The sequence below is a fragment of the Pogona vitticeps genome, chromosome 4, assembly GCF_051106095.1.
Source record: "Pogona vitticeps strain Pit_001003342236 chromosome 4, PviZW2.1, whole genome shotgun sequence".
Lineage (NCBI taxonomy): Eukaryota > Metazoa > Chordata > Lepidosauria > Squamata > Agamidae > Pogona > Pogona vitticeps.
In genome coordinates, this window is record NC_135786.1 from 31,190,193 (window position 1) to 31,198,616 (window position 8,424).

The 8,424-nt window shown below is 39.6% G+C and overlaps 1 long non-coding RNA gene across 1 annotated transcript; it reads left to right on the forward strand.

The window, feature by feature from the left end:
* The first annotated feature begins 1,782 nt into the window (after nt 1–1,782).
* LOC110083022 (uncharacterized) lies at nt 1,783–7,668 on the forward strand. The gene is made up of 3 exons (XR_002301211.3): nt 1,783–1,862; nt 4,750–4,857; nt 7,410–7,668. It is a non-coding gene; the product is annotated as an uncharacterized LOC110083022 (long non-coding RNA).
* Nucleotides 7,669–8,424: the final 756 nt, after the last annotated feature.

Here is an 8,424-nt window from a genome sequence, read left to right on the forward strand (position 1 = left end):
ATCTGTGAAACTTGAATGGGTGCATTCCCTCATCTTTTAATCCCATTTCTGAAATACAGTATATGCTATTTTAGTTTCCAGATTTGCTTGCTAGACCTCATTGCCAGACAGGCAATACATCAGCATAAAGGGAAAATAATAAACACAATGTTACCAAAATGGAAGGAAGTTTTGCCAATTGAGATAGCGTTTTGCCTATAAAACTTGTCTCCTCAGGACAAGTTTTATTGTCATGAGGAAGGATTTTGGATTACCTGTTTATAAATATGCTGAGTAAGTAGGCGTATGCAGAACCCATCCTGATCCATTGTGTACCTGAATAAAGCGCATATACATAAGGACCAACCCACCTGGTACCCCTTAAGAAACATTCCAACTTGCTCAGTTCCTGAGGTCCATGACATGTCTGGGCTATTCTGAACCTCCATTTTCATTTTTTTTTTTAAATTCCATTAATCAGGGAAACATGCAAATGTGTGTGTGTGTGTGTGTGTGTGTGTGTTTTTTTAAACTCAGTGACAAAATAAGAAGAAAGAAAGCTACATTTAGGAGAAAATCTTCAGGATTTGATTCTTAGGTTATTGATGTCTCTTTTTAAGGGCATGATTAATTAAGCTTTCCATTATACTAGCCATCTCAAAGTCATTCCTAACTACTTCCTGTCCAATAAATGTCCCCCCACAAAAATGCATGGTGTGATTCATGTTCTATAAATGCAGGCATACATTTAAAAGTTATTTCTTTTTAAAAGGGAAAATATAGGAAGGAGCAAGGTCTTCTTGGTGATCCCTTTCACCAAAAAAGCATTTATGTTTAGCATATGCTATTATTAGCTGACTAAAGGAGTTACTGTTTTGTTTGAATCTGGATATCTAAATACAAAATTCAAAATGAGAATTGACTCAAAGACCCCGGTGTTCATCAAGAGACACTCAGGACTTGAAGCACAGGTTGAAGACACAAGCTAGAAAAGGTTCTAAATGGCAGTCCTGTGTATACCACCATCTCCACCTCTATAATGTCTGTTTGTTGCCAAACTTGCCCATGAAGTGGTGATGTCACAGAACAACAGCTTCCCTCACCTCTCATTGGCAGCTGTTGACAAACAGTTCTCCAGATGTTCTCGGACTACAGCTCCCAGAAATCCTGTCCAGCATAGCTAGCGGTGTAGGCGTCTGGGAGTATCAGTCCAAAAACATCTGGGGACCCAAGGTTGGGGACCACTGATACACGGGAATGTAGTACTTAGATATCACAACAATGGCAAGTGTGACCAAATTTTATGGAGCTAATGAATACAGTTAATCTTTTTCAGTCAGTGAGCACACGATAAGCATCTTGTCTAGTCTGATTCTGACTCCTCCAGCCTGAGGTTTGTTCAACAGTCAGTTGGATTTATTTTAGGCTTCTGTTTTGCACATACTGGCTATATAGCTCTGCGTGGGATGGAAATAATGATGCACTGTACTTTCACCCTAAGCTGCCAGGCCCCACTTGGCTGTGAAAATTAGGAGAAACATTTTTTGATAAATAAAATAAAATAAATAGCTTTTTAATATGAAGAATAAGATTTCTGTCTTTGCATTTTCTCCTGTCTTGATTGCTTGTCCAACAGTGAGATCATGTGAGCTGTCACTGCTGCTTCAAGAAGCAAATGAGTGGACTGGAGAGAGGAAAAGAAGACAAAGTAGGGTTTGTTTTCACAACCCCCCTCTCTATTTCTTCTAGTTAATTCCCTTGTGTTTGTGCTTGGTCAGAGCTATCCGTTCCATTGCCAAGAACGTTGTCATGCTTGTTATTGAGAGAGAGAGAGAGAGAGAGAGAGAGATGGCATAGCTGACCTACAGTGAAGGGACATAATGGTGAGCAAATGAAGCAAAAGGACCCAATATCTCTGATAAGTAAAGATTCTGACATATTGTTTTGCTTGCGAAGATCAATGTGAACCGAGGTGAGCAATAATTGGGAACAGATTGAGAAAATATGCTTAGGCAGATTTATTTGTCCTGAAGACATAGGGCAGTTGTGGCTTAGCGCCATGGATGAGAGAAAACATCAGCTTCTGCCATGACTCTCATCTATGTTCCCATCGTCCTTTAGATGCGGCTGCTGTGGGGCTTCTTCTCATGCTGCAGAAATATCATGGGAGGTCCTGGGTCATGAAGAAGTCTAGCTCTTCCCAGTGTCAACACTGCCTTTCCTAGAAATTGCTGCACTGCAGGATGGAGAAAGTATACAGAACAATGTACTAAAGTTTAGCTTTAAACTTCTTCCATCCTGCTGGAGGGAGCCATACTGCTAACTAGGGATGTGCAAATGTCTTACAACCTGATCCATCCCCAAATAAAGCACATACAGATTAGGGGAGCTTTGCCTGTATCCTTTAGGAGATGCTCTCCTGTTCTTTGTCTGCTTTTGTAATATTATTTGTTTTTGGCTTCCAGACCTCCATTTATTTTTATTTTTTTTGTACATGAAAGGGGAAACACAAACTGCTGAGACCCAAGGCTGAGGGCTACGCGGCACCATCAATTTTGGGGATGTGAGATTTTAAATGTTTTGTATAGTATGCTGCATTAAGATACACATGCTTCTTGAGTGTGAGATCCAGTGACATACAAAATTATAGCTATGCTGGGTCCAGAGAGAGAGAGAGGGAGAGAGAGAGGGAGAGGGAGGGAGGGAGGGAGGGAGATGTCTTTACTTGCCCAGCTTCCTCCTGCCCTGGGATCCTGCATCATAATACTATGGTTTCTAAGGTAACTTGACTCCCTTAGCCCCTGGGTGCTCCTTCTCTAATTCCCATAAGTCCACAGACCCTGTGGAATAATAATAATAATAATAATAATAATAATAATAATAATAATAATAATAATAATAATAATAATAATAATAATAATAATAATAATAATAATAATAATAATAAAAATAAAAATATAAATATAAATATAAATAAATAAATAAATAAATAAATAAATAAATAAATAAATAAATAAATAAATAAATAAATAAATAAATAAATAAATAGGCTGAGGGTCCCTTCCTTTGTAAAGTAAACCCACAGAGGCTGGGCCCCTTCATTGGAAGCCTTCCAATGAGACAGAGCAATGGCTAGCTGATTAAGAGAGAGACAGCTGTTCTATAGGAAATGTAAAGGAAGGAGAGTAGCTGTGAGGAAGGAGTAGCATATTTGCTGAGTCCCAGCGACAGTGGCATTTCACTTCTACTAACTGAGGCCAGAGAGAAGCAGCAGGCTGTTCTAGGCAAGACTGATTTTCTAGAGTGTGAGAGAGGCATTCAGTAGGGCTTTAAATGTGCCCAGTGGATGAAAGAAAATATCCAGCAAGACCAGTAGATGAAGGTTATAGAGAGGAAAGCTATCTTCTGAGGCACCCTATGGTACAAATACTAGCATGCAGCAGTATTTGCATCACAAAAACAACAAGAAAAAATGGGAGAAAATGAATATTTGGCACGGGAGACTGATCCTAGTGCTTGAATTGTCATGATCTCTCCACTCATAGCCCATAAATATCCTTCGATAATTACACCCATGCAATCCTGATTAGAGGTGTGCTCTTTGAGGTTTTTGCAAATCACTTTGTCTTCCTGGAGGAGAAATTAGTACCTGAGACTGAGACGTGATAAACATTACGGTATTTTATATGTGGGTCAGATTTACATATGCAATTTAATGCAACTGATGACAGAATAACAACCTGCAATCCTATGCAAATATACTCAAAACTAAATCCCACTAAAGTTAAAAGTACTGCTATCTCAGGTGAATATATGTAGGATTCCACCCCAGTTGTAGCTGTCTAATTGTATTGGAAGTTCATATTGACAATGCCTCCTTACCTTGTCTTGTGTGCTGTCTAATTAGTTCATTCTCCCTCAGACGCAGCATGTGTTCCCCCAGCTCTGCATTGGCATACCAATATCCTTATGAATGCTAGTTTCATTATCCTATTATTGTATTAACTGTTCTGAGCTCAAGAAGAGCAAGACACCAGTTATTAAATAAAATTACATACAAATACCTTTCCTTTCTGCAAAGAACATATTCCCCCTCCTTTAAAAAAGACAACTTGTGGATATAATTTTGAACAGGGCTTTCAGCCCTCTCTCCTGCTGGTCCTCTGTTCAGCATCAAAAACCACCCCTGGCTGTTTGCAGTGAAAATCATTATCATAAGGAAACAGCATGTAACATGTAGTTTGTCTCCATGAGCTAAATTTGGAGAGCAGGCAATGAATTGTGATGTGAATTTATGACATGAAAGGCTGTTTCACAGCACCCAAGTCTTCTGGAATCGTCAGCCCCTGATGCCCTTACAGAGTAACAGCTAGTCATACAATTATTAAAACACAAGGCAAAGAGTCATGAGGCACCTATGAGAGGAACATACTCTATTAGGCATGAATTGTTGTGGACTGCATATTATACAAAACATTTAAAATGAATTGTTGTGGACTGCCATCAGATGCTGGACAGATCAGTGACACTGGAACTGCTGGATAGCTCAGTGGTTTAAGTATCGGCCAGAGGCTGGGATTTCCGTTCCCCACTGTGCCTTCTTTACAAGGGCTGGACTCACTGATCCATAGAGTCCCTTCCAACTGTGCATCTCTGAAATGGCAATGATGATGATCTGATGAAATGGGCTGGAGGCCACAAAAACTACGTTCAAGTAAAACTTGTTGGTCTTCAAACTGCTTCAAGTCTCTGCAATTTTTGCTTCATCAGAGGATGACAGATAACCCCTTTTGAAAAACCGGGCACACAAACAATCCACATCCTTCTTCAGGAGCACTCATCTCATGAAGGCCAGAGGATGTGTCTTTTCTCTGATTGGTAAGTATTCTCCTGTTATGGAGAACTTTCTCCGCAAATGTATATGAACTGGAAGAGAATTCTGAGGTGTATTTTTCTGACACCTTTTAAAAAAAAACCCTGGAAACTCAGCCCTCTTCATACCCTCATGAGGCATTCCTCTCACACTTCAGCACAATTCTAACAATTGTCAGTAAAGATGGTGGTTCTCTCCCTAGCGGTTTAGTTCTAATCCCCGCTGACCCTATGGTGGAGGCAACCATAATCTCACAGTATTGGCTAAAAGCTTTTCTTATTAACTTCTTTCCAGGTTGCTTCTGCCAGATGTTATTGAGTAACACACTCAAAGGGCAGGAAATAGTGAAATGAATATAGGCAGGAAATTTTGTATGAACTTGCACAGCAACAAGAACATTTTGGACAAAAAAAAAGAGTAGGGAAGTGTGTTTGCTTTTGGTAGATGTTCTAGAGAAGCATTTGGTCTTCTAGAAATTGAGGGTGCAGTCATGCAGGCATTTGTCCAGATGTTATGTCTACTGTGGAGAAAGGCTGATTTGCTTCCCCCCCCCCCTTTTAAATGAGACAACATAATTGCTAGAACAAACCAGCCTGTTTCAAGAGCATTCCTGTCCACACTTTTTTGGGTCCCTATCAGAGACTACTGTTGTTGTTTTCTGGTGAAGGTAGAATTGCTATATATTGTTTCATGTAAATGCAATCATTGATTGAACCAGTAACTCAGATCTCTACTAGATGCCACCTTGTGTCCTATGGGCTTGTGGTTTAGGCCTCAACTTGACAGTGCAAAAATATGAAGAGCAAGGTTGATGTTGTTTTATGTGTGTGGCCAGTGGAATTGGGATAACTGAATAGTCTGTTTTAATCCTCCCAGTTTTTTTCAAGAGCTACTATATATACAGATTTGTGCTTGTGGGCTTCTTTCTTCCTTCTCTGAGGATGATTCCTGTTTCTTTCTGTTCCTCCATATTAGCTGGAGATGTATGCTTATCCATATGGAAGCTATAGGTGCTTTAGTAAGTAAGATGTGCTAGAAACCTTTATCTTTCTGCCCTATCCATAAATGCATTTCCTTGAATACAGTAAGAGGGAAATTGGTCTTTCTCCGTTTTGTTGATCCTGCCAAACACTGACCCTCTGCCAGTTTCTAGAATGATTATTTCTCCTGAGTAGTCACAAGCTTTGCACTAGTTGCCAGTAAATACCAGATAATCTTGTGAGGTGTTTGTTTCCTAACATCAATCCTGCAATGGCTGGATTCCAAGGTCTATTACAAGCACAAGGGAAATTTTCAACAAAGAAGAATGATCAAAATATATTTATTATTTGTGCCTAATAGCATGTGGCCAAATAACTGGATGCCAGACAATCAATAAGGAAAAATAAAAACAAAAAGTGCTGTCAACGGACTAACATATACAAACGCAAATGATTGGGAATGGTTGGAAATGGCAGTAGGAAAAAAAGGGGGGGAACATTAGCAATGAAAAGAAAAGGAAAATTTGAAACACAATATTGATCAGAACAACAACACATAATTTTTTAATTTTATGCTGTTGTTCTATAATAATGAAAAGATTAAATCAATAGCAATGGAGCTGCATGTGTTGAACCAGTCATAAATTATTCAGCATGTATCAATACTCATTCTGATTAGTACTCATGGTTTTGCTCAGTCCTTCCAAGCAAAAGCGTCTTAAGACTCTGAAAGGCTCAAAGGAGGGGGGAATGTTCTTCTCAGTTTATTGCAGAGTTTCTTGGTACTGATATGGGCCCATTTATGTCCATGGCCTGGAACAATAGCTAATATCCAGTTACATTTGCTGGTCTAATGCAATCAGTGTAACTCTGTCTAGCAATTTGCCTCAAGACAAGAAGTCAATGTAGACATTTGTGTTGCCTCAGATTGTGTAAGAGCAAATGCCAGTGCTGATTTCTTGACTCATGATAATTTATCCCAATTCTGGTACACTGGTGTAAAAATCCAGTAGGATTTAGCAGTTATATTTATAGTATCAGCTCTATTTGTATGTATCTTTCCTCCCATGAGCTCAAGGATGCAACCATGACTCTCCTCTATAATTTGTCCTCACAGCCTTATAAGCTTAGTGAGGCTGATTGAACGCGAGTGCTGCACAGTCATCCAGTGGCTGATATTCTGTTGCTGCATTACACAAAGGAAATAACTTTTGGAGGTAAACTATTTAAGTAAAGAAATCTCCTTAGACATTATCTGTTGCACACTGAGTCACGTGACTCTGCGCAACAAATGTCTGCAGAGATTTTTTAAAAAACTTGAGGCAATTTGCCCCCCAGAGTTAAGCCTTTTTGCATATCAGCACAAATGGATTTCAGCCAGTGAATTTGGTAGCTGCATGGAGATTTGTACCCCAGCTTCTTGAGGCCTAGTCCAACTACATCATGCTGACTAAACAATGAAAATAGCCTCCTCCTCCAGTATTTGAAAAATAACTTTTCTAGTTCTTGTCTCTCCCCATAGTATAGAGTACCCTCAACCTGTATCTCAGAAATGGTTTATCCTTCTTTTCTTCTAGGGGCATTCTGGGATTGTACAGCTTGTCCGAGGCCACACAAGCTAACTCCTCCCTTGAGAGGCACCGTGGGGAATTGAACTCCCAACCTCTGGCTCTGCAGTGAGATACCTCAACCACTGAACTATCCAGCCAGCTCTCAGCATCATAATTTGTTGAAAAACAACATGGGGCATATTTTTGTTCCAATGCATTACATTGGGTAGAACAAAATACTGCCCCTGTAGTAAATGCAATAGATTTATTAGGACAATTTTTATCCCAGGTTTTCCCCTCTTTCTGTTAAAAAAAATACTTGGCAAGTGCTGAGACTGGTGATATTATTTATAACTCTTCAGGAGATGATACAATTCCCAACATTATTACTAGAGTTCTGTATGGATTCTGGAACAAAACATGTCCTGGTCTGTTGCACAAGGATTCAGGACACTTAAATCGTGTAATGGTAGGCCTGGACTCAGCATGCTTTCTTCATTTATAGAAGCATTGCCTTTCCTTATTTTATCTTCCCTACCACCTTGCTCTGGTTTTACTTTCTGTGACTTCATCCTGTCTATGCCTCCTGTTTAAACACTGTAATGTGATGCAGAACTCTTGAAAATCAGAAGCCATTTTGCTTCTGCTGAATCCTTTTGAATACAGGCAGGGTTGCCATATTGTGCAGTTGTCCAGGGGTTCACCTGGATTACAGGTGTGCTACCCAGTGCCTCTTTGTACCAGACACTGTGTGGGTAAATTGTTTTGCAAGAAATGAGCCTTTCCATTTAATTAGCCAGTGAGTGAAGCCATGTCAGTTTGAGAGGGTCTCTTAGATGTGTAAATTAAACACTCATCCCCTCATGTCTAAATTTTGCAGTTGTGTTAAAGTCTCCTGCTTCCTGTTTGCAAAATAGAATGTCTTTAATTTATACATCTGTGCATAAATGTTGGCACCTATCGATGTACATAGAAAGCAATGATGCCACAAGAATGGATGCAAGTTGAGGGTTTGTGGGAATTGTGCCCGGGGAAAAAACTA